General features: G+C 41.2%; 1 long non-coding RNA gene across 1 annotated transcript in view; it reads left to right on the forward strand.

Annotated features, from left to right (window-relative positions):
- The first annotated feature begins 1,642 nt into the window (after positions 1-1,642).
- Positions 1,643-27,749, forward strand: part of LOC144579442 (uncharacterized) — a 275,742-nt gene continuing 249,635 nt past the window's right edge. The window contains exon 1 of the long non-coding RNA XR_013526978.1: positions 1,643-6,525. This is a non-coding gene — a long non-coding RNA (uncharacterized LOC144579442). The remainder of the gene's footprint in view (positions 6,526-27,749) is intronic.

Here is a 27,749-nt window from a genome sequence, read left to right on the forward strand (position 1 = left end):
GCCCATCTAAGGACAGGATGTTTCTCCATCTATGGCATCGTACATACCATTCTTTGTCCTACATACAGTCAGTGGTAGATAGATACGCTGCCCTAAGTGACCTTTCATGAAGAAGTCCTCTTGTTTTTTTTTTTTTCTATCATAGCTTACAGGACTGCTGAAAACTTTGACCTATTTCATGATTAAGTATTTAATTAGTTAGTTAATCCACCTATCAACTATTTATTGATGCCAAGTTCCGGGATAGGCTGTGGGGAGAGAAGTGTATAATTTGTTCTCCGGCCAGAATGCACAGGAATGAGGAAGGACCAATGAGGCGTAGTAAGTGGCTGACTGCTGGTGGTGTGTTTAGGTAGTGATAGAAGTGTTTTAAAAGTGTTGTGGGAGAACAGGGGCAAGACCATTAACCAAGACCAGGCAGGGAAAGTTTTCATGGAGTGAACTGAAAAGTTGATCAGCCCAGAATAAGGAAACTACATTCAAGCAGAGGGGTAGCCTTGAAGAAAATCGTGGAAGCCTGGGAGTGCGAAGGCCAGTGTGACTGATGTTGGGGTGAAGGGGTGAGTGATGGGACAAGAGCCACAGAGATTGACAGAGGTCAGAATGTGAGGGGCCCTAGAACCTACACTGGGTCTGGACTTTATGCTGAGGCAGGTGGAAATTGCTTGGGGATGGTCAGAAAGGGGATGATAATAGTAATTTTAAAAAGTCTTTTTTGAGGCAGAGGATGGTTTAGAGAGAAATGAGACTTTAGGCTGTCACATCAGTTAAAGGAAGAAGGCCTTGACCTGGGTACCATCAAGGCTGTGGAAGAGGACAGGGATACAACTGTGAGGTGGTTAGGAGAGGTAATTGATGTTGGTAAAGATGAATGGGTTGTGGTCATGCTTAAGAGAGGGAAATCTCTAGGCACCATCTCATTCCTGGATGGACAGGTGGAGGATACTGTCTCTTATGAGCAAGGGAAGCCTTGGAGGAGGAGCAGGTGGTGAGCATGGGGATGATCATTTGCGTCACCATTGGTTTGCAAAGTGCTTTTACATGTGATGTTAATCTCATACCCAGCTTGCAAAATAGGCAAGATGGGTAGAGTTTGGTCAGGTACATAAGAGGGTCCCATGGCAGCATTTAATAGGCAGGAAAGAATGGTGATCCATTGTGAGCAGAGGTATACACTGCCAGACCTAAATAAACTCACAGGGAAGCTCTTGTTGCCTCTTCTGACATCCAGTGATATCAACCTGAGATTGAGAGGGGATCTGGACTAGTACGAAAGAGGCGTTCTCAGCTTCACTCTAAAGGTTTGTCTTTATGCTATAGGACCTTCATCTTATGAGTTTAAGACCTGGAGGGAGGAAAGGTGAGAAATTTGCAAAGCAGCTGCAACTAAAATCAAGAATTAAAGAATAATGTTCTTGCCTGATTTGTTAGGGAACAAGAGAAATAACTTCAAATCAAACCTTAGTTGATCCAGATCTAAAATAGATTTAAATCAGCTCTCCAAAGCCTGGCAGGTTTTTAAATCAAAACCTGTGTTTCAGGTTCCTTTTGTTAAAGAAATGCCCTTACTTGTTAGAACATCAAAACCTCATTAAATTGAATACACTGGACTATAAAAGATGGAGAATGAGCAATTCTACTTAGCCGCTGCAGCCCTCCACACGGTGCCCCAGAAGGACAATGAGTTCCAAAGGTCAGGGTTACACATGGCATGGTAAGTGTTTTTCTCCTTCTAACACTCAACAGGCTTGGAAAATGGCCAATTCGAGAGATAGAGAGAAAGAGGGAGAGGAGAAGAGGGAGGGAGAGAGAGAGACAGGAAGGGGATAAGGGGAAAGAGGCAGGGAGGGCGAGAGAGAGAGAGAGAGAGAGAGAGAGAGAGAGAAAGAGAGAGAGAGAGAGAGAGGGAAAGAGAGAGGGAGAGAGAGAGACAGTCTGTAGTCAGGCTTCTTCAAGAATGAAACTTTATCCCCCTCTGTAGAAAAAAAAATGTGAAAAAAGGCAAACCCTGAAGAAAAGCAGCCAGCTGCTAACTAGTTGTCTAGCTGTCTATTTGTGGGCGCTTCCTTTCATCTTGTCATATCTTTTGTGGTGTTTGAAATGTTTGGAGCTTAAGAGTGGAGGAACACTCAGTGGAATCCAAAATTTTATTAAAAGAAAGGGAAAGGGAGACAGCACAGTTCTGACAACAAGTGAGTATTTCAATGTTGGGGCCATATTCTGCCCAAATATCAAGCAGAGGAGCCCTCTATTTCTAGCTAAATGAAGCAGAAAACATACTTCGATTAAAAATACACAAGAAGATACCGTGTAGGAAACCAACTTATTTTGTGGGAAGGCTGCAGAGCAATACAAATGGACCTTAAGAAGGGGCCAGGAGGAGAGGGGCCTCCTTCCCAGGCTGGGCCAGGGTCCTTTTGTGCTGGTTCATTGGAATGCTAATTTCTGCTCCATTGTCCCGGAGAAGCCACTCTGCTTTCTTGTACTGGAAGCCCTTTCTCACTCTCTTGTCTTTGGTGGTCTTCACCAGCTGCTTCTATTAGCTTAGAGCCTCAGGAGATTTTATTTCCATGAATGTTGTTTTGTCCAGACCTCTGTTTCTATTTGATCGATTCATCCATTCGATTCTCATTCCTTCTTGCATTCGTCCTCAGGGGTTAAACCACCAGATTATGGTTTCCTTGTCAAAATTAGAAACCCAAAGTGGACTGTCACAAGGATCCTGGGGATTTTGTCTTTGACATCCATTTCGGAGGAAATGGAGATTGAAATCTTAGCAGGAGAATCTCTTCAGGGACTCTGATTTTTCTTTAAAAGGAACCAAGTCCTGAATTAAAATAAATACCTAGACTTCAGATGAGGCATCAGAGAATCAACAGAGGGCCTAAGTCTTTGTTTCACTGGCTGGCTGTGTGCACCATAATTAAGGGGAAAGAGCTTAGGGAATTATCCACAGCTCAGTTTTCATAGCCAGTTTTCTTTTCAAATTGGATACTTAACATATTGCTCAGAAAATGTATTTCAAAGACTTCGCTAGGTGCCTGTGGTATGCTGTGGCATTGACAGATGGGCAGAAGCTGGGAGGATGGGTGGGTTCTGTTCCTTCGTGTCCTAAAATACCAGCCGCTGTTGGGCTGCACATTTCTGTGCTACTTGGGGCTTTTTGCCTAGCACTGGAGTAAGCTGTGGTCTCTGTCGTTTCTTCTACTACATGAGGAGGCAACTGGCATAGTGTGACAAGGTGGGAAGAACCGAAGCCAGGTCCGCCAGATGTGGCTTCTGCCACCCATCCTCCCTGGGCCGCATCTGTAAAATGGGGAAAATCTGCCTTATGGTTGTGAGGATTATATGAGATTACATATGTAAAGTTCCAGGGATCTGGAAGGCATTTGAGAAAAATTAATTACATACTCGTCTATCCCTTCACCCCTACCCTCATGGAAGATTGAGAAATGACTCTAAACCTAACAAAGAGTTTGATGCTGTCCCTCAAAATGTGTCATGCTTCTTCCTGTCTCCAAGATTTATTTGGCACTGCTGTCCTTCTGATTGGAATGGTCTTTCCCTAGATTCCCATCCCCACAGCACCCCATGGCTGGCTCCTAGGCATCATTCAAGTCTGAGCTTAAACGTGGCTTTTTTCAAAGGCTCTTCTAGCCCTGGTTTAAAATAACCCTAGGCTACTAGTCACAACAGCAAAGACATGGAACCAACCCAAATGCCCATCAGTGATAGACTGGATAAAGAAAATGTGGTACATATATACCACGGAATATTATACAGCCATAAAAAGGAATGAAATTGTGTCCTTTGCAGGGACATGGATAAAGTTGGAAGCCATCATCCTCAGCAAATGAACACAGGAACAGAAAACCAAACACTGCAGGTTCTCACTTGTAAGTGGGAACTGAACAATGAGAACTCAGGGACGCAGGGAGGGAAACGGCACATACCAGGTCCTGTCAGGGGAGGAGACTGGCAGGGAGAGCATAAGGACAAATGGGTGATGCATATGGGGCTTAATACCTAGGTGATGGGTTGATAAGTACAGCAAACCACCATGGCGCACGTTTACCTATGTAACAAACCTACACGTTCTGCTCATGTATCTTGGAACTTAATGTAAAAGAAAAGAAAAAACCTAGGCTAGCCCCTAAGTCACCTACTTTTTTTCCTAGTACTTACAGCAATCTTAATAGTTTTTTTTCCTCGATGCATATTACCTACTTCTTTCTGCTAAAACGTAAGAACCATGAGTGTGTAAACTTTGTCTTGTTTACTAGGATACTGTGTGGCATAGATGTTTATGTGCTTTGGCCTGATGCTGGCCGAGGATACAGGCATGAATAAGACCCAGAGCCTACTCTCCAGGAACTGTCAGACATGTTAAGAAATAGTTTATAATGCACACAGAATTCATGTGACTATATCTCTTTTTGGCTTCCACAGAGTAGGCAGATATAGACATATATAAGTTTAAATAGTAATCTGAGGTCAGTGCATTAATAGAAGTGTGTTCTAGATACAGTGACACAAGAAAGATTGGATGATTCTCCCTGGATGTACTAAGTAAGGTTTCCAGGAGGAGAGGTAATTCAGCTAGGACTTGCAGGTGCTGGTTAGGTAGACTGGGGTGGAAAGGCATATCAGCAGGAATCCTGGAGATACAACATAGCACACAGCACATAGTGAGACATAGTTTGTTCAGGTTTTTATATTAAACCTGTAATATTTCAGCATATTGGCTTCTTCTCTGCATTCCGACCTTTAAGGGTTATTTTTAATTCCTCATCCTGACATCTGTGATATTAAAAATCTCTCCTGACTTGGAGTCATCTGAGGTATGTCCATAAAACCCTATAAAACTGGTCACATGCTGGAATTGAAGGGGTAAGAAAGGAAATGGGCATAGGAGATATTTACCCAAGAAAGGTTTAAAATGGAATCAATCATGGGGGAAAAGTGTGCAGTGGAAAGAGCTCTGGGCATAAGTTAGAAGACCTGGTCCCTCACTCTTTCTGTGACTTGTGTGGTCTTAGATCATTTAATCTCTCTGAGCCTCCAGTTTCTTCGTCCATAAAGCAACAACAACAACAAAATAAAATGATAAATTGTGGTTAATAATACCTGATAAGATTGGGAATCACAGGTGATGAGTTTGAGCTTCCAAGGAATCTTCCCTGCAATTTAAGTGAAACTATGGGCTATGAGAATACCTGGAGGTGCTGGGATTCTATGGACTTTAAATGTTTATTGTTATTTGACTTTTTTCCTAACCATTTTCAGGTTTAGATTTGCAAAATATTTTCACTTCCTTGTTTTTCCCAATCTCCCATACATTCATTCGTGATTGATAGTGTTGGTTTTTCCATATTGTCAGCCAAGAGTTGAGCATCATATATCTCTATCCCAGATATCCTCCACAAAGCTAATCAAATACTATCAGTTTTTTGCTCACACAGATATTAGTGAAGACTAGAGACAGTCATTGAGAATCATGCCCTATGTCAGTATGCCGAATCCATTTTCCAAAGTTTTCAGCGTGTGTGTCTCTCTGTTGCCATGAGACGAGCTGTGGTTGTGCCCTTAACTGGCTGGACTGTTGGCATGTGTCCTGTGAAAGCTTTAAGGAATCCTGGGCATGATCTGATCTACCTACCTCATTTTACAGAAGAAGTTGTTGAGGTCCTAAGAGAAAAGAATTTGTTCAAGCTTTGACTGTCAGTAGATGAGCCAAAACAGAGTGAAACAAACAACAAAGAAGGAGAAATCACCTGTGGCATAGCCTTCCCTGTTCTATTTTATATTTAAAATCTATGTAGAAATTACCAATGTATGAATTTGTCTCAGAAAGGATCAGGCTGGCTTTTAAAAATATACACTACAAACAGGTTTCTAAAAAGTAATTGAGAATGACAGGGCACTTGCCCACAGACTGGGAGCAAATATTTGCAAGCGATATATCTGATTAAGGACTGTTATTCAAAATATACAAAGCACTGTTAAAACTCAACAATAAGAAAATAAACAACCCCAGGTTAAAAAATGGGCAAAAGATCTGAACAGACACCTCACCAAAGAAGATACACAAATGTAGAATAAGCATATAAGCACACGAAAAGATGCTCATATTATATGTCATTAGGGGACTGAAAATGAAAACAATGATACCCACTTTTTAGGGTGACTGAAACCCAGATCACTAACACCACCAAATGCTGGTGAGGTAGCAGAGCAAGAGGAGCTCTCATTAGTTGTTGATGGGAATGCAAAATGATATAGCCACTGTATTAGTCTGCTCTCATGCTGCTAATAAAGACATACTCCAGGCTAGGTAATCTATTTTAAGAAAAGAGATTATTGTTTTGTTTTTGTTTTTGTTTTGATGGAGTCTTGCTCTGTTGCCCAGGCTGGAGTGCAGTGGTGCCATCTCAGTTCATTGCAACCCTCCGCCTCCCAGGTTCAAGGATTCTCCTGCCTCAGCCTCCCGAGTAGTTGGGATTACAGATGCTGCCACCACACCAGGTAATTTTTTTGTATTTTTAGTCGAGACAGGATTTCACCATGTTGGTCAGGCTGGTCTTGAACTCCTGAGCTCAAATGATCTGCCTGCCTTCGCTTCCCAAAGTGCTGGGGTTATAGGCATGGGCCACTGTGCTCTGCCAAGAAAAGAAGTTTAATTGACACAGTTCCACATGGTTGAGGAGCCCTTAGGAAACTTACAGTCATGGCAGAAGGTACCTCTTCACAGTGTGGCAGGAGAGAGAATGAGAGAATAATAATCAAATGAAGGGGGAAGCCCCTTATAAAACCATCAGATCTCATGAGAACTCACTCACTATCTTGAGAACAATATAGGGGAAACCACAACACTGTTGTAATAATCCCCTTGACTCATGGGGATTATTACAGTTCAAGATAAGATTTTGCATAGGGACACAGCAAAACCATATCAGCTACTTTGGAAGACATTTTGGCAGTTTTTTTTTTTTTGCAAATGAAACACACGCTTACCGTACAGTCTAGCAATTGTGCTCCTTTGTGTTTACCCAAATGAATTAAAAACTTAAGTTCACATAAAAACCTGTACACAGATATTTACTGCAGCTTGACTCATTAGTTGTCAAAACTCAAAAGCAACCAAGAAGTCCTTCAGAAAGTGAATGGATAAATAAACTGGTAATCCAGACAGTGGGATATTATTCCGTGTTAAAAAGAAACAAACAATCAAGCCATAGAAGGGCCTTCAATGCATATTACTAAGCGAAAGAGGCCAACCTGAAAAAGCTGCATACTGTGTGACTACAACTGTATGACATTCTGGAACAGACAAAACTCTGTAGACAGTAAAAAGATCAGTGGTTGTCAGAGATTTGGGAGGTGGGAGGGATGAATAGGCAGAGCACAGATGATTTTTTGGTCAGTGAAGACTGCGTGATACTACAATGGTAGATACATGTGATTAAACACATATCAAAACCCATAGAACTGTTAACACCAAGAGTAAACCCTAATGTAAATGATGGATTTGGGATGAAAAAGATGTATTCATGTAGGTTCAAGGACTATAACCATATATATATGAAATATGTATATTTCCAAGGCCTATATCCCTTGGAAAAATACTATTCTCAGCTAGATCAGAGCCCTGGGACCTGTTACCTTCAGTCATTTGCCTCTGGGTGTCTCTACTGGGTTTGTTTAACTACACAGGCCAAAACTAGAGTGCTGAGAAGCTGCGTAGGTCCAGTCAGGTGTGATTCCTGATATCAGAATGTATTTTGGTTCATGGTATAACTTTGTCCAGTGTTGTAAATAAAGAGAAAAGTCATCCCTTACTGGGAAAGGGAGCTAGTGAGAGCCTCATCATGTCTAGGACATAGTTAGGTGGCTGAGATTTTAGGCAAGGATCTGGGCTCAGGAGAGAAATAAAGGCAGACACTTTTCATATAGCTTATGACAAGTGATGGTGGTGGTGGGAAGGAAAATAATGAAAATAATAATAATTATTATAATGACAAGCACTTACAAAGTTTCTTACAAATGGGGTGAATGCTATTCTACACATTTTGCATCTTATTTACAAATTTAATAAGATACGGAATTTGGATGGATGTCTAGGCCCTTCCTGAAGAAACAGGCCTTGTTTCTAGACCTTAGGGCGGAAGTTGCTGAATTGCTCCACTGGTTAGAGTCTGGGCAGGTAGAAGACTTTGAGCCAAAAGCTGGGGAGGGCTGGATGTTGGGGGAGGATTGCTAAGGTGGGTCCTGAATGAAAATTGGAGCAAAGTGTACTGGAGGTTTAGGTGGGGTCTGAGTACAAAACTGCAGTGACCAATGTTTCTCTTCATGTTCTTCTCCAGTTTGTTATTGCTGCAATGGTAACTAGCATCTTGTTTTCTTGTCTGTGGATGGGTGACCTACTAATCTGCATTCTCATTAGCCTTGAAATTCTTGCAACCATACTGTCCAAATCTCTTGCTTTTCTGCATTAAAAAATAATTTAAATATAATGCTATCTAATCTAGTAATGCTGGATACTGGGGAAAGATATATAGATTCAAGTGGTACTTCCACAATCATAATACCACTTTGGTAGCATTCCTCAGTATATTCTTTGGTTTAGTCTAGACTTTTCCAGGGCTCTTGTAATGGTGCAATTAATTGCTAGATGCCACGAACGCTCAGAAGAAGCTAAGATTATGAGATGATACAATTGAGGACAGACATCTCTACAGCAGAGCTAAGCACTCTCCGTGTTCCTTCTGTTCCTCCTGAAAATGTGCCTCAGGCTTTTCATGCTTGACTGTTATAATGCTGTGAGAATTAAGGAAAATACGTGCTGTTATGGTGTGGTGTGGTGTGGAGGGGCTTTTAACCTCTGTAAACTTTGTTATATCTGTTTGTGGGAACGTGGAAGAAGGCTTGACGTGACCTGTTGCTATGGTTTGTGAAGGAGGATCATGAAGCCAGTAAGGATTCTGAAGAGTCCATGAGCCAGACTAGTTTTTGCTTTTTGCTTTGTTGTACTGAAACCCAAAGGGGACCATGACTTCAGATGGAAGTGCTGGTAGTGGATATGCTAGGGAAGGCAGAAGCTGAGCTGTTAACAGCTTCTCTTATGAACTAGCAAGGGGACCTACATTTGCATGCTATATAATCTTCAACCTTCTAGAGAACAGGAGGCATGCTTTGTGCTTCTTGGTTCCATAGTATCTTGACTTCTCAGGAAATATTTGGTGACCTGAATTTAAGAGTGGGCTTTCTTTTCACATGATAGTTGGGTAAGATAACCTGATGGTTTCTATGGATTTCTCTAAGACTGAGAAGAAGTAGATGAGTGAAATGAAACCTAATGCTCAGCACATAGTAGAGGCTCATTAAATATTTGTGAATAAAAGCCTTTTTCCTGGTTACATGTTAAATTATAAAACTGGGGTCAAAAGGAGATCTGAGACTTATCTTGTTTAAGCAATATTTCTTACTTTCCACCTTTTCTGTTCAATAGAGAACCCTAAACTCTTCCAGTGATAATTTCCACAGTCTGAGAAACAGCCCCTGGCCAGGAAGGACACATGCAGTGTAAGCAGGGGTACTTGGTAAGCATTTGGAGGAACTACCCAAGAATGTTTGGATCAGTACCTCAGCAAAATCGCTATTGTAGAGAAAGAAAGAAATACAAAGATGCCATCCACAGAGACTTACTCCTCCACTCCCCTTTATTCCTGCTGGAACTGTGGATCCTCCATTTCATGACATGTGAGACGTATAAGATGAATCCATAATCAGCTCTTAATTCACAGGTCTGAAGCTCTTTTCTCTACTGATCTCCTAAAACACTTTTTAGTCTCTTTCATTGGTGGACATTATCCTTAATATTTTGTACTTTCTGGAAAACAGCTTTGCTGTGTTCAAGAGACTTCAGTTTGCACTTGGACATACATATTTTTGAATCTAGTGCATTGTGACTTTGAGCAAATTATTCTGTTTCATTATCTCAAAGAGTGGAAGCAATACCACTCTACTGCACTGCTGTGAATGAAAAAGAGATGATACGCAGTACTGGGCACCTGGTAAGCATTCAGAAAATATTTGTCCCTTCCTTCTTTGTTGCTGCCTTAATTTTTGTTTCCTACCCTGGCATTCTGCTTCTTTGTCATTTTTTAGGCAGAGCTGAGCATAATGAGCCTGCATAGAGCCCCGTTGCCCTGTCTTTGGGTCTTGATTGTTTTTGCCTTTCCCCCTATAAATGAAGCATCACCTCCTGGTTCCTTGTTGATTTTCAGAGGCACGACTGTTTGACAAACCATTTCAGGTGCTGTCTGCAGGCTGCCTAATGAGCCCTCATCTTTCACATCACTGACTGTTCAACTGATTTAGGGAAAAGTGCCCCCCACTGATGTGTAAGAAGCAGATGCAGCATAATTGTTCCATATCTTTCCCCCTTTTCTTTTTATCTGTCTCCATTTCTATGCATGCTTTCCCAGGAGATCTAATAGTTTCCATTACCACTTCTCTACTGGGAATATATTCCAATAATGCAATGTTTTTGCTAATTGAAGTACTATATTAATTGATATTTATGGGTATTTTTCTTAATCTGATGTTTGTTGCTGTTTCATCTAATGCTTATTATTTAATGGCCAGGTTTCCCATTTCTGGATTGCTTTAAACCTTGAATGTGCTTTTAGCTGGCCTTTAAACATCACCTCTATTTCTTCCTGTTTTGGTGGCTCTCCCCTTCTTGCCTTTCCTTCTTAAGGCAGCACATAGAAATGCTTGTGTGCTTGTAGTTTAACTGGTGCATAAGTGCCTTTAGCAAACTTCTTTAGCGATGTGATTCAAAATAGCAGCACTTTCGTAGAACCTATGCATCTTATTTTCAATCTGGTTTCCCTTATATACTTGTGGTTTGTATCCTGGAATAGCAAAATATGCCCTTGAATCATGGATTCCCAGGGCTGTATGGGACCTGAAAGGAGATCTATTCAAATCCCTATCTGATGCTGTTTTGACTTTCTTAGGCAATGTAGCAATATCTGAACCCCTCACCTGCTTGTGACCTGGACAAACTAGAAAAAACAGTGTGGTACTGAATTCTGCAGACAAACTTGGTGAATACATCCATGGTTGTGTTAATTTAAAAACAGCAGACTTTTTTTTCTGTGTTAAATTAGAATGTGTTGACTATCATGAGTCCTAGAGAATTGGTGGTCCCTTGGTAATTTGTGGATAAAGCCTTAATACTCTGTCACAGATGTGTTGCATGCTTATGGTAGCAGTCTTTCCCAGGGTTGCGGAAGGAACTTGGACGTAGTGATTCAGTTAATCCTGTTTTGTAACTAGGATGAAAAAAATTCAAGGGAAAAATTGCCTCTGCCAAAATTTAATAACTTGATGCTAAGGAGCTGCTTAATTGCAATTGTTATTTTAGGCGTAATTATTTAAACCAGGGATTCCCATCTTTTTTGGATATGCATTTCTATCCTCACCTCTTCCACAAAGGATTTGAGGCAGCTCAAATATTTGTTTCATTACACAGCAACCCTTCTCCTCAAAGAACTGAATGGAATATATTTATTTTTAAATTCACATAAATTAAATTAAATTGTATTTTGAACATTTTTGAAAAGATTAGGAAGGGGAATATAGTAGGAAAAGCTCTGCAATTGGAATCAGAGGACCTGAGCTCCACTCCCAGCTTTGCAGATTAATAGCTGCATGGTCTTGGACAAGTCATTTTTGTTTTGCATCTGTAATTTGGGGAAAATAATATAGGTGATTTAATACTAACATGTTCCATTTATAATTATTAATGTGTATCAGGTATATAATTTAGCTCCAGATCCCTCTATAATCCTGCAAAGTATGTCTGATGTCCCCCTGTTTTAAAGATAAGAAAAATGAAGGCTGAAAAAGTTGATGTGACTTGTTCAAATGAGCCCAAATAAGCACAGGAATGGCAGAACATAGATTTTTGTGGCTTTTCCCATGATGCCAGGATGTCTCTAGGTAGAAGGAGGACCCAGTTGAATCTAATTCTGTTCATTGTATGTTTGTCATGCTTATGGAGAGGTGGTCAATGAGAATAGCTCCTTAGTGAAGTGATAGTCACTTAGTGATGGGACACTGGGGCTGCTGAGCCCCGCCTCAGTTAGGTTCACATTTTATAAGCTTGGTGTAGCTACATAGCTTGGTTCTTACCTGTGCAACTGAAGAAAGAAAGGTTTGTGATAGGATAATCTTGGTTCAAGTCTAGCTCTGCTTGCCTTAGTTATCTAAACATAGTGGCTTGAAACAACACACATTTATTATCTTGTAGTTTTTGTAGGTCAGAAATCTAAGCGTGGCTGAGTTGAGTCCTCTGCTCCGGGTCTCAAAGGCTGAAATCATGGTGTCTGGCTGGCTACATTCTCATATGGAGGCTTGACTGGAGAAGAACACACTTCCAAGCTCGTTCAGGTTGTAGGCAGAATTTATTTCTTGGTGGTCTATAGGAACTGGATGCCTTGGCTTCTCTCTTGCTATTGGCTGAAGGACATCTGCAGGTCCTACAGTTCACCTGTGGTTCCCCACCATGTTGTCCTCTACCTTGGCAGTTCACAACATAGCAGCTTCCTTCTTCAAATCCAGCAGGAGAGCCAGACTGAGTCTACTAATAAGGTGGAGTCTTACGTACAGTAACCTCACCATGGGAATGACATCGCACCCCCTTTCCTATATTCTGTGGGCCAAAGGAAAGTCCCAATTCCTACCTACACTCAAGGGGACTGCCAGAGTTGGTTTGGAGTTTCAGTGGAAGCTGTAGCTTTTAAGAAAAAATCACTAACATGTGGTCTTTCAGCTAAGAAGATTTGACCATTTGTGGAGCTTCAGAAGAGCAGTGAGAGGAAAGGTGACACCTGCCTGGGTGGTCGCATTAACCAAATCTGCTTGAGGCATCAATGTTGAAGAGAAATCTTGTTACACAGAACTGATGTTTGGTCCCTCATTCACTCTTCTTGAATTTTCTTTGTTAAATTGGGACTTTAATTACTTATGGAGTTGTGGTGGGATGATGGATGTCAAAAAAGTTACTTACAAACAGTAACACAACACATTTACTAGTCACCTTTCTGCCTGGAAGAGACAGGATACCCCTCCACATCAGCTGCTGAGAGTTGGCATGTTGCCAGCTTACTTTCTAGGAATTCATCTGCCCCAACCACACAAAAATAAAAATGCAAACACTTTCTGGCCTGATGAAAAATAATGCAATGATTTGCACATTTTGGATGCTTAAAAATCTACAGGGGCCATTGTAAAGACTCTTCCAAGCATCTTTGAAAAGGACTGACATGTCATCATTTTGCTGGGAGTTTTCATCCCTTTTTCATTCCACCTTGTAATTTTCCTTCTGGACCAGTTAGAAAAAAAAAAGAATTTTAAAAAGCAGCAGTAAAAGAAAGCCTTAAGAAAACACTCCCATGTCTCTCAGTTAGCCAGAGGTTTCTGAAATGGTCACTTCCTGCCTAATTCTGGCCTTGCGTCCTTATTCAGGTGCCTGAGTTGGGACTCGTTGGGCAAGAAAGCAGGGCCATAATGATATCTTCTATAAACATATGCTCCATTTTAAAGGGATTCTTAAGATTACCAGAATATTTATAATTTTCATCTCAAGGATTGGCTGAGTTGGATGGTTTAATTTTTGATGGTTCCAAATCACAACATATTTCTGACAAATGGTGGATGGTCTTGTCTTTAGCAGTCACTCTGTATCCTCATGAAATTAGGTGGTTGGCTCAATTTGATTATTACAGTTTTCTGTATTCCTTTTGGGGTTACCATTAATAATGTTCAGCAATTTTAAAAACAATTTTTGTTGAACCTTGGTGTACAATGCATGCTAACTTTCTTTATGTTTGACTCACTATTACATTCAAATGACCCAGTTTTGAGGAAGATATTGGTACCTACACTTAGCTTCTCTATTTGCTTTATAATCCATGATTTACTGATTTTCTCTATACACGAACTCATATTCAATGCCATAATGCCTCATCTAGTTATCTAATTGTGGGTTTGATTTCTTTAGGATAATCTTAACAATGCAGTCAGTAAATTGAAAGAATATCTAAACAAACATGACAGTATTTTAAGTGAGCCTTTAAAAAAAGATTTGCATTTGGAAACTATTCTCTCAGAAAACTTTTCTGAGCACCTATTCAGTGCCAGGCATTCTGCTTGATGTTTGAGTAAAAGAAAAAATGCAATCATCACATCATTGGTTGTAAGTTCTTTGAGGCAATGACTGTGTATTACTCACCCTTGAATATGCCAAACACAAGTACTTGAAATATAGTAATAATCATGGTAAAATAAGTAGTGGTAATGTATAATTATTAATAAAGTACCCTGGAGCCAGATGGCTTTAGTAGTGAATTATTTCCAAAGTTAAAAGAACAGATACATACATTATTTCACATAGAAAATAAAGGAATTTTTCATGTAGAAAGCATTCTTTGTTGTGAGGGAGGCAATGCATTTTCTGAGCTCTTTTCCTACGTTTGTGTGAGTTCTCATAGGAGGCAAGACCCATGACCCATAATATAGGCTCATACGGAGACTGGGCCTTGTGCAACCTGCCATCCTAGGGTTTTGAATCTGAATGAGTGTGGCAAAGAAACAGTAGCAAAGCAAATATTCTGAAATGGTAGGGGTGGCACCTGGGCCCAACAGTGGTACTGCCCATGAAAACATACTAGCTGTGGGCTGGCATATTTGGTTTCCCTTGGTTTATGGGCTTGGTCTTCTAGCTTTGTAATTTATTCTATGATCTATCCATTGTCTTACTAATCAAACCATTCTCTGATGATGTTTTCTAGCGTTGGTGTCTGTTATGACAGTTCTATTTGATAATACCTCTCAAATACACTCAAGTCTTCCACCAGTTTCTTCAAGTGTTTTTCCTGTACCATAGATTTGAATGCACTTTCCTTCCTAGTTACTTTCACCTGAAAATATTTCTGTTGTTTTCAACCAAGAATCCTAATTGGTGTAGAAATTGTCATAGGAAAGGATTGCATACAAATCATTCTCAGAAGGTAGGGAAGTGTGTGTGTGTGCACGTGTGTACATGCACATGTGCAATTGGAATTGTATATTTGCCCCAACTGGAAGTGAGGGTGGTGAAAATCCAGATAGTCAAGGAAACTGGCAGTGCCTGGCATGCATTTATGAAACAGCAAATTATTATATAACTTGTGGTCACATAGAATGAAGGGCCTAGTGGAGGCTTTAGGAAATCAAGTGGCCGTCACCATGAAATAGCCCGGCATGGAGGGATTAAAAAATGCCAGAATGGTCACAGAGTAATAGCTCTGAGTAACTTAAAGAAAGAGAAAGACTTGTTTAAATGTTTTGGTTCAACAAATAAATAGAAATCCAGGAAATATTAATGTCTGTGCTAAAGAGTTGTGTTTCCTTTCACTATGGCAAACAAAATGTGGTTTACTGAGGTGCAATGTCAGTTGAATGCGTAGACTTAACAGGTTTATTATGTGAAGAGTGTGGAAAGGAATGACACCTGAAGACTTGGAAAGACGATCCCATCCTCCAGCTTTCCTTGTTAACCAAATAGCTCATTCTCTCTTACATGGTGATGCTAGTAATATCTTGCTAAATGATAACCTCTTTACCAGAGGGGATTACTTTTTAAAGGAAAGCCAGTTTGTACTCCTGTCCTTCTTTATTTCTAAACAAACTAAAAGAATTCAGCATGTCTCAGTGGACTTAGCCCAGAAGACTTCAACATCAAAATAATTTTAGGACTTCAGCAATTTATGTTGGCAAGACTCTGGAGAATGTGTGTGAGAATGCTTGCCTGGGTGCTCAATCAGGGAAGAGAAAACAGAAATTTAGATAGAGTCGAATACTTTGATATGGGTTTGCTTATCAGAAATTCTGGATTCAGTGTGCCATATTTAGCAGATGGAACCGTTCTATTTGATTGGTTGACTGAAATCAGGATATTATTTTTATAATCCTGTTCCATATTGAATGAAGCTTAGATACAGAGTTTTCTTTACTTATTATAAGACAGGGGATACTGATGGGAGAAAGTAGCATTTACTAGGGGTGAATCAGCATAGAAAAATTTGGAGATGAAGAGACCCATTCATGGCACTTAACTAGGGGAGCAAGGTCAGTGGTTATCACCATTATTGGAGTCTGGAGCAATATTTGGTTGGTGACTAGGATCAAAATGAAAGGCAGCACACTAAAGTTCTTGACTTGTATGATTGAAAAAAAAAAATCCCCTGCAAGTCGATGAACTAAGGCCTGATATGAACTACTAAAAAGATCATGTCCAGTAACCAAATTCTCAGACCTGAGTAAGGTCATGAAATATTTTGATTAAAGAGAAAACTGCATTCCTGGAGGGGTACAACCCCACAGTCACATCACAGCTATGTACTGGGAGTCTTCCTCCTAATCTTCTCCAAAGGGACCTGCCACACTGTGATGGTGAATACTGAGTGTCAACTTGATTGGATAGAAGAATGCAAAGTATTGCTCCTGGGCGCGTCCGTGAGGGTGTTGCCAAAGGAGATTCACATTTGAGTCAGTGGGCTGGGAAAGGCAGATCCACCCTCAATCTGGATTGACACAATCTAATCAGCTGCCAGAGCAGCTAGAATGAAAGCACGTGGAAGAACATGGAAGGACTAGATTGGCTGAGTCTTCAGGCCTCCATATATCTCTTGTGCTGAATGCTTCTTGCCCTCAACCATCAGACTCCAAGTTTGTTCTCTTTGGACTTACACCAGTGGTTTGCCAGGGGCTTAAATACTTAAATACTGATATGAAGTCAATAAATCTTATGTCACATGATAAAGGAAAAAGGAAATAAAATGAAGATTTCTTTTAGTACAAGTGTATGCATGCACAAACATATTTTTAACTAAAGAAGGAGGAAATATTCATGACAATTATAGTCCTCGTTTCTGCAACTGGTCAGGTGGTTGTAGCTGGTATTGATGACTACCTTCTTATACTACCCATTCTGTATTCCCTTTTCCTTCAGCAAGACCCTCAGCTGGTCTTTTTTTTTTTTCCTGGTGGAGTGACCCAAACCTTCATTCCTGAAGCGTCCTGCCTGGCTCAGGATGTTGTAGTTTCCCATTGACCTTAATCACGTGGCATAGTAATGCTAACAAATGCCCTAATGGATCTCCTGTACTCCATGTTTACTCTTCCTTACCCTTCCTTACCTCCGTTGTGGAGTGGTAGACTGATTTCATCTTGATAGTCCAGATCAGTCACCCCAGCCAACACTGTAACTCCCTTCTTAGCCTGTTGACTTGAAGGTAGGAGGAGCCCAAAGTGTCCAGGTGGCAATCTTAACTTCCAGTTTAATGGAATTGTTGTTGTGTCTCCTGGTGGCAGTGTTTCTCCCTCTGGAACTATGGCCTCTAGGCCAGCAGAATGTAATGTTGCAGGAACAGAAAGCAAAAATTTTGCTAGTGGATCATTAGGGGTGATGGTGAGTGGTGCCACTTCCACTTTTACCCCTTGATTACTGGGCCTGTGAATCCTGGCTATGGGATAAACAAACAGTACCATATAGTGGACACTGATTCAGAGCATACATGGCCTTTTGGAGAACTTTGCCCGAGTCCTGCAAAATATTGTCACCTAGTTGGCATTGTAATTGTGACTTCAAAAGGCCATTCCACCATTCTATCAATCCACCTGCTTCAGGATTATGCTAAGACCAGTGAATTCAATGAGCATAAGCCTACAGTCACATTTCTTTAGCTGTAAAGTGAGTGCCTTGGTCAGAGGAAATGCTGTGTGGAATACCACTGCAGTGGAGAAGGCATTCATGAACCCATGGAGTGTAGTCTTGGCAAAAGCATTGGATTCAGGATATGCAAATCCATATCCGAAGTAAGTGTCTATTCCAGTGAGAATAAACCTCTGCTCTTTCCATGATGAAAGGTCCAATATAATCAACCTGCCACCAGGTAGCTGGCTGATCACCCCCAGGAATGGTGCCATATTGAAGGGTCTTTTTTTAAAAAAAAAAAAGAAAGAAAGAGAAAAGGGGGAGAGAGAACAGTAGGCTTGCTCTATTGCCCAGGCTGGAATACAATCTTGAAATAGGTATGAAAAACCTCTTTTATGCTGATGATTGTGCTTAACAGCAGAGACAGGGAGGAATAAGGAAAGAAAATAGCAAACAAACAGCCAACCAATATTTCGTTTAAATCTGTGAAATGCTGTGCAAGTGCTGAAGAGTGATTTGCTTCCATTTGTGTGGTCACTTTCAAAATAGGTGTACTGTGATACTAAAAAAAAAAAAAAAAATGTATGTTCTGTGGACCTGGGGTGAAGAATTCTATAAATATTCACTGAGTTTACTTATTTGAGGTCTGAGTTCAAATCATAAATGTCTCTGTTAATTTTCTATCTCATTGATCCGTTGAATATTAACAATGTGGTGTCAAAGTCTCCTGCTATTAGTGTGGGAATCCAAGTCTCTTTATAAGTCATTAAAAACTTGTCTTATATATCTGGGTGCCCCTATATTGGGTACATATATATTTATGATCATTGACTCCTATTGTTGCATTGATCTTTTTTTTTTTATTGCATTTTAGGTTTTGGGGTACATGTGCAGAGCATGCAATACAGTTGCATAGGTACACACATGGCAGTGTGTTTTGTTTGCTTTCTCCCCTTCACCCACATTTGGTATTTCTCCCCAGGCAATCCCTCCCCACCTCCCCATCCCACTGGCCCTCCCCTTTCCCCCCTATAGACCCCAGTGTTTAGTACTCCCCTCTCTGTGTCCATGTGTTCTCGTTTTTCATCACCCGCCTATGAGTGAGAATATGCGGTGTTTCATTTTCTGTTCTTGTGTCAGTTTGCTGTAATGGCCTACTTTGTCTCTTTTGATCTTTGTTCCTTTAAAGTCTATTTTATCAGAGATGAGGATTGCAACTCCTGCTTTCTTTTGCTCTCCATTTGCTTGGTAAATCTTCCTCCATCCCTTTATTTTGAGCCTTTGTGTATCCTTGCATGTGAGATGGGTTTCCTGGATACAGCACACTGCTGGGTTTTGGCTTTTTATCCAATTTGCCAGTCTGTGTCTTTTGATTGGTGCATTTAGTCCATTTACATTTAGGCTTAATATTGTTATGTGTGAATTTGACACTGCCATTTTGATGCTAGCTGGCTGTTTTGCCCGTTAGTTGTTGCAGATTCTTCATTATGTTGATGCTCTTTAGCATTCAGTGTGATTTTGGAATGGCTGGTACTGGTTGTTCCTTTCTGTGTGTAGTGCCTCTTTCAGGAGCTCTTGTAAAGCAGGGCTGGTGGTGACAGAATCTCTGAGTACTTGCTTGTTCGCAAAGGATTTTATTTTTCCTTCACTTCTGAAGCTCAGTTTGGCTGGATATGAAATTCTGGGTTGAAAGTTCTTTTCTTTAAGGATGTTGAATATTGGCCCCCACTCTCTTCTGGCTTGTAGAGTTTCTGCCGAGAGATCTGCTGTGAGTCTGATGGGCTTCCCTTTGTGGGTGACCCGACCTTTCTCTCTGGCTGCCCTTAGTATTTTCTCCTTTATTTCAACCTTGTTGAATCTGACGATTATGTGCCTTGGGGTTGCTCTTCTTGCGGAATATCTCTGTGGTGTTCTCTGTATTTCCTGCAATTGAGTGTTGGCCTGTCTTGCTAGGTGGGGGAAATTTTCCTGGATAATGTCCTGAAGAGTATTTTCCAGCTTGGATTCATTCTCTTCATCACATTCTGGTATGCCTATCAAACGTAGATTAGGTCTCTTCACATAGTCCCACATTTCTTGGAGACTTTGTTCATTCCTATTTGCGCTTTTTTCTCTGATCTTGGTTTCTCGGTTTATTTCATTGAGTTGATCCTCGACTTCTGATATTCTTTCTTCTGCTTGGTCTATTCGGCTATTGAAACTTGTGCATGTTTCGCGAAGTTCTCGTATTGTGTTTTTCAGCTCCTTTAATTCATTCATATTCCTCTCTAAGGTATCCATTCTTGTTATCATTTCCTCAAATCTCTTTTCAAGGTTCTTAGTTCCTTTGCGTTGATTTAAAACATGTTATTTTAGCTCACAAAAGTTTCTCATTATCCACCTTCTGAAGTCTAATTCCGTCATTTCGTCACAGTCATTCTCCGTCCAGCTTTGTTCCCTTGCTGGTGAGGAGTTTTGGTCCTTTCTAGGTGGCGAGGTGTTCTGGTTTCGGGTGTTTTCCTCCTTTTTACGCTGGTTTCTTCCCATCTTTGTGGATTTATCCACCTGTCGTCTGTGTAGTTGCTGACTTTTCAATTGGATCTCTGAGTGGACACCCAGATTGTTGATGATGGAGTATTTCTGTTACTTGGTTTTCCTTCTGCCAGTCTAGCCCCTTCGCTGTACGACTGCTGAGGTCCACTCCAGGCCCTGCTTGTCTGGGGTGCACCTGTAGTGACTGCGGAACAGCGAGGGATGCTACCAGTTTCTTTTTCTGCTATCTTTGTCCCAGGATGATGTCTGTGAAATGTCAGTCTTATGGATATAGAGGGGTCAGGGAGTTGCTTGCGGAGACAGTCTGTACTTTGTAGGAGCTCAAGTGCTGAGTTGTGAGCTCTGTTGTTCATTCAGGGCTGCTAGGCTGCTATGTTTAGTTCTGCTGCAACCTAACTCGTAAGAAAACCCCTTTTTTTCCTCAGATGTTCTGTCTGGGGGGGCGTTGAGGCTTTCCTTGTGAGTGTCCGCCTCACTGTCCTGCCCAGCTAGGAGGCAGCCTAGTCACTTTTTGCCTGCCGAGGCTCCGCCCTGCTGGTGTGAGGTTCGCCCTTTTGCTGCTGGCTCTGCCCTTCTGCTGTGGTCTCCGCCCTTTTGCCACGGGCTACGCCCTGCAGCAGAGTCTCTCTGTTGTACCGGGTTGCCTCGGCAATGGCAGGCTGCATCAGCAATGGGCGTGTACCTCAGTAGGGGCTGATTGCCTCGGTAATGGCTGACGCCCCTCCCCCGCGGAGCTGCGCTTTTAAAAAACCTTTTCACTGGGAGCGTTTGGAATCGCCGTTTTGTTTGTCGCACTGCGCTCCCCCAAACGCTGAGTCCCTGGGATTTCCTGGGCTGGGTCACAGTTCAAGACCCGTTCAGTCTCAAGTTCAGCCCTCTTGGGTCTCAGTTTGCCGGTTCAGTAGGGCACCCGTAACAGTGTGTTTTTGTCTGGAGCTGTGGAGCGCCTCTGCGCTCCGGCTGCCGGCTGCGCCAGCGGAGACCTCTGCCTGGCATCCCGCATCTCTTTTATACCTGGGAATTTCCCCTTTCTGTGGGCAACTAAGTTCCGTCTGGAAATGCTTCCCCGACTCACCCTCTCCGCGCGTCCAGTGAGAGCTTCAATCCTGGGTTGTTCTCACAGCGCCATCTTGAGTCCTCTGTTGCATTGATCTTTTTATCATCATGTAATGTCCTTCTTTGTTTCTTTTAGTCTTGGTTACTATTGTAGTCTATTTTGTCAGAGACGAAAGTTACAACTCCTGTTTGTTTTTTTTTTTGTTTGTTTGTTTTGTTTTTCTTTCCTCTCCATTTGATTGGTGAGTCTTCCTCCAACCTTTCATTTGAGTCTTTGTGTGTCCTTGCTTATGAGATGGATCTGGATACAGAGTTTGACTTTTTATTCAGTTTGCATGTCTGTGTCTTTGATTGGGGCATTTAATCCACTTAAATTTAGGATTAATATTGATATTTGTGAGTTTAATATTGTCATTTAATGCTGGCTGGCTATTTTGACCATTAGTTGATATAAATACTTCATTATGGAGATACTCTTTATCTTTTGGTAAGTTTTTGGGATGACTGATGCTGGTTGTTCCTTTCTGTGTGTAGTGCTTCTTTCAGAAGCTCTTGTAAAGCTGGCCTGGTGGTGATGAAATCTCTGAGTGCTTGCTTGTTCATTAAAAATTTTATTTTTCCTTCATTTATAAAGCTTAGTTTGGCTGGATATGAGATTCTGGGTTGAAAATTCTTTTCTTTGAGAATATTGAATATTAACCCCCACTCTCTTCTAGCTTGTAGGGTTTCTCCTCAGAGATCTGCTGTAAGTCTGATAGGCTTCCCTTTGTGGGTAACCTGACCTTTCTAGCTGCCCTTAGAATTTTCTCCTTTGTTTCAACCCTGGTGAATCTAACAATTATGTGTCTTGGGGTTGCTCTACTTGAGGAATATCTTTGTGGTGTTCTCTGAATTACCTGGAGTTTAGTATTGTCCCACCTTACTAGGTTAGGAAAGTTTTCCTGAATAATATCCTGAAGAATATTTTCCAGCTTGGATTCATTCTCTTCATGACATTCAGGTACACCTATCACACGTAAATTAAGTCTTTTCACATAGTCCCATATTTCTTGGAAACTTTGCTCATTCCTTTTTAGTTTTTCTTCTCTAATCTTGTCTTCTCATTTCATTTCATTAAGTTGGTCTTCGACCTCTGATATCCTTCCTTCTGCTTGATCAATTCGAGTGTTAAAACCTGTGCATACTTCTCAGAGTTCTCCTATAGTATTCTTCAGTTCCATTAATTCACTTATATTCCTCTCTAAATTGTCTATTCTCGTTAGGATTTCGTCAAATCTTTTTTCAAAGTTCTTAGTTTCTTTACATTGAACATGTTCTTTTAATTCATAGAAGTTTCTTATTATTCACCTTCTGAAGCCTGATTCTGTTAATGGAATGCACTCATTCTCCATTAGGCCTTGTTCCCCTGTTGATGAGGAACTGTGATCCTCTGTAGAGGGAGAAGCATTCTGATTTTGAGTATTCTCGGCCTTTTTACGCTGGTTTCTTCCCATCATTGTACATTTATCGACCTGTCATCTTTGTAATTACCGACTTTCAAATTAGGTCTCTTAGTGGACGTCCAACTTGTTAATTCCCAGGGTCAAAATGTGAGCAACCCACTGCACCAGCTAAAGCAGTGGCATCAAGATTCTTGATGCTTTTCTGTCCGGGAGTCTCCTGTCTGGCTTCCCTCCTGAATCCCTTCTTCAATCACCTCCAAACGTCACAGGCCAAAAGGGGAACCAGTCCCGTTTACTCTGCACCAAGAACCACTGCGCCAGGGCACTGGCAAAACTGCAGTGCCGGCTGCAAGAGTCATGCTGGCGACCCGTGGGGCTCCTCCGCTGGGAACCTCCTGGTCCTTGAGCAACAAGAATTCGTCAGAACATGTGGCATCCTCTCGTTCTCTGCGCTTTCACTGGGAGCTACAAGCCTGAGCTGCTAGTGGTTGGCCATCTTGGATCTCTCTCCTGAAGGGTCTTTGTTAGTTTCTGCTGCTGGCAAATTGGGGACTCAGCAGTGGCTGTAGCCAGGTCAGTCTTGGCAAGTCGAAGTCCATGTTGCTGAGCCCATACATAACCCCATCCTTGCCACAATGGCCACTTTGTTTATGGGCCCATTGGGCAATGACAGGGGTGACTTGGAAAAGAGGCTGAGTGATGTCCACAAAATGGGTCATCCTATCCACTTGCTTATTAAAATCCTTCTCTGCTGAGGTCACCTGTTGGTGAACACTCATGTGAAATACAAATATCTTCACAGTTTTTGCCCGCTCAATGAGGTCCCTCCACATACCTCTTCCCCAAATTTCTTGTCACCAAATTTCCAGTCATGCTTCTTCCAAGTCCCTGACCATTCTGCCAAACCATAGGCTACAGCCATGAATCAGTATATAATTGCATATCTTGCCATTTCTCCTTCCATGCCAAGTGCACAACTAGGTTGACTGCTTGAAGTTGCCCCCACTGGGAAGATTTGTTTTCACTGCTGTCTTTCAGGGATGTCCTAGAAAGGGGCTGTAGTGCTGCAGCTGTCTGCTTTCTGGTGGTACCTGAATATCATGCAGAACCATCTATGAATCAGGCTCTAGTCTTCTCTTCCTCTGTCAACTGATCATAGGGAACTCCCCATGAGGTTACCAGTGCAGGTTGGGGAGAGAAGGCAGGGTGGCAGGAGTGGAGACCGTGGGCATTTGAACCACTTTTTAAATGTAACTTGCTTGTGCATTCAGGGCCTGGTTGAGCCTGATCACATAGATACGACTTTTATTTGTTGATGGAGTGCTGCTGTGCATGACCCACTTTATGGCTAGATGGATCAGAAAGCACCCAGTTCATGATAGGCAGTTCAGGTTACATGGTGACTTGATGACCTACAGTCAAACATTGTTTCTATCAAAGCCCAATAATAGGCCAAGAGCTGTCTCTCGAAAGGAGAGTAGTTATCTATGGAAGATGGCAGGGCCTTTCTCCAAAATCCTGGAGGCCTCTGCTGTGATTCACCTGTGGAGGCCTGACAAAAACACCAAACAGCATCCTGTCTGCCACTGCCACCTCAAGCAACACTGGATCTGCTGGGTCATATGGCCCAAGTGGCAGAGCAGCTTGCACAGCAGCCTGGACCTGTTGCAGAGCCTTCTCCTGTTCTGGACCCCACTCAAAACTGGCAGCCTTTTGGGTCACTTGATAAATGGACCAGAGCAACACACCCAAATGAGGAATGTGTTATCTCCAAAATCCAAATAGGCCCACTAGGTGTTGTGCCTCTTTTTTGGTTGCAGGAGGGGCAAAATGCAGAAACTTATCCTTCACCATAGAAGGAATATCACTGTAGCCCCACATCACTGGACCTCTAGAAATTTCACTGAGGTAGAAGATCCCTGAATTTTAATCAGATTTATTTCCCATCCCCTGGCACACAAATGTCTCACCAATAAGTCCACTGTATTTGCTACTTCTTGCTCCATGGATCCAAGCAGCATAATAATGTCATCATTGCAATGGACCAGTGTGATATCTTGTGGAAGTGAAAAGTGATCAAGTTCTTTCCAAATAAGATTATGACATGAAGCTGGAGAATTGATATACCCCTGAGGTAAGACAGCAGTGGTATATTGCTGATCTTGCTAGCTGAAGGTAAATTGCTTCTGGTGGACCTTATGGACAGGAATAGAGAAAAAGGCATATTCCCAGTCAGTAGCTGCATACAAGGTACCAGGATATGTGTTAATTTGCTCATGCAATGAAGCCACATTTGGTACAGCAGCTGAAATTGGAGTCACCACTTGGTTAAGCTTATGATATCCACTCTCATTCTCCAAGATCCATCTGTCTTCTGCACAGGCCGAATGAGAGAGTTGAATGGGGATGTGGTGGGAATCACCAGCCATGCATCTTTCAAGTCCTTGATGGTGGCAATAATTTCCGTAATCCCTCCAGGGATGTGATATTGCTTTTGACTTACATTTTTCTAGGTAGAGTAGAGGCAGATCTAATGGCTTCCGTTTGGCCTTTCCCACCATAATAGCCCTCACTCTACCAGTTAGGGAGCCAATATGGTGGTTCTGCCAGCTGCTAAGTATGTCTGTGCCAATTATGCATTTGGAACAGGGGAAATGACTGCAGGATGAGTCCAGGGACCCACTGGACCCACTGTAGGTTGGACCTGAGCTAAAACTCCATTAATTACCTGACCTCCATACTATTAGAAGTAGAGTCCTTAGCATTTTTGGGTCCAATTACATTAAGCAGCCAACTCCAGAAATCCCAGAACCAATGAAAAAACTATATCTTTAATAGTCTGTTCCTCTAGATCTGCTCCTGGTACCAAAATTTGTCTTAGTCAGGTTTCTCTAAAGGGACAGAACTAATAGGATATATATATGATCATGTGATCATGTGAGTTAATACTAGGTATTAAGTAGTATTAACTCACGTGATCACAGGCCCCACAATAGGCCATCTTCCAGCTGAGGAGCAAGGAAGACAGTCCGGGTCCTAATGCTAAAGAACTTGGAGTCTGATGTTTGAGGGCAGGAAGCATCTAGCACAGGAGAAAGATGTAGGCTGGGGGCTAAGCCAGTCTAGCCTTTTCATGTTTTTCTGTCTGTTTTATATTCTGGTCACCCTGGCAGCTGATTAGATGGTGCCCATCCAGATTAAGGGTGGATCTGCCTTTCCCAGCCCAGGGAAATACTAATCTCCCTTGATAACACCCTCACAGACACACACAGGAGCAATACTTTGCATCCTTCAATCCAATCAAGTTGACACTCCGGATTAACCATCACACAAAGTAGGTATGTACTGGAGTATGAAAAAGATGCAGATTCTTCCAGGATTCTTAGACATGGACTATGAGCCCACATTAATTATTGGGAGCCCAGAATACTACTATGTTCAATCATAGTAGTCAGAGTGGGAATTCATTAGGTTCAGGTGATAAACAGAGCTTTGCCCTGAGTGTGCCTCGTATGAGCTGTGTAGGACCCTGATCCTACTCCTATTCCATAGTTGTTTTTTTATTTTGTGACTGTACAGTTGGAATATTTGGCCTCAGGAACTAGAAGAATTCTTATCTTGGTTCTGTGATCTTAGATAAAGGAATGATATGGTAGAAAAGACCAAAGGGAAGTCTCTGGAATTCTTCCTTTCTGCTAAAAAAAATTAAAGCAATATTTTACTTTTTGGAAATGTGTAGTGATTAGTGCTGTCATCAAAGAAGTGAACATGGTGGGGATGGGAATTCTTATATTTAATTCTCCATGAATGGCCAATGCACAGTGTAAATAGATTTTGGAGTGACATGATGCTGATGTAGTAGGAAGGAAAACTATAGACATTCTTACTATTAATTTGATACAAATGTCTTAAATAAAATGGTAGCAAACTGAATACAGTAATATATCAAAAGAATCATCCTTAATAACTGAGCGACTTATTCTAGGAATATGAAGATGATTCCTTTATTTATTCCAAAATAAAAACAAATTGATTAACATAGTACATCACAACTCTAGGCAAAACAACAAGAGCTACACAATGTTAGTAGGTAGTAAAATGGCATTTAATAATATTCTATTTCAGATTTTGAAAAACAAATTAAGAGTAGGATTTTTTCAGTGTGCTAAAAATGAACTATTTACAAGTAATCATGATAATACTTAATAGTGAAATACTAGGCTTATTGCCACCAAGATCAAGAATGAGGTATTTTTACATAACTTCTTTTTCTGAAAGTTCTGGACCACACAATAGGACATCAAACAGAAATAAGAGACATAACTATTGCAAAGGAAGAGACAAAGACATGATGATTTTCATGCATTTATATTAATAGAAAACCTGGAAATTTCAACTGTAGAACCCTTAGAATGAATGAGTTTAGTAAAATCACTATATAGGAGATAAATATACAAACATTAACAGATTTTATGTAGTAAATAGAACAAAAAAATTATAGCTGATGTGATAGAGAAAAACATCTATCTTATAATTGTGACAGTAGTAAAAACAGTACTTTTTAAAGCATGAAGAAACTTAAAAATTATAGAGTAATGTAAAGAATATTTTGATAACTAGAGTGACACAGCATGTTCAATATTGTTAAATGAAAAGACTGAGTAGCACAAAATTGTCTTATTCTCTTAGAATGCTGTGCTCAGTTCATTCTAAGTCTTTTCAAGTGGGAGATAAGAGATTGAGCCTGATCATAAGCCAGTCATTATTACCTTTTTGCAATACAAGTGCCATAATATAACCTATGGATAATATAGCACCATGACTCTGCTAGCAGGATAGGAAACTGTACGCAGGACCTAGACATTCAGTTGAGATATGGCTTGCAAAAGACATGGTAGGAAGACAGAAGATACTTGTAACTTCCACTTAGGTGCTCCCATTCCCTGTCA

Source organism: Callithrix jacchus, chromosome 1, assembly GCF_049354715.1.
Source record: "Callithrix jacchus isolate 240 chromosome 1, calJac240_pri, whole genome shotgun sequence".
In the NCBI taxonomy this organism is placed as follows: domain Eukaryota; kingdom Metazoa; phylum Chordata; class Mammalia; order Primates; family Cebidae; genus Callithrix; species Callithrix jacchus.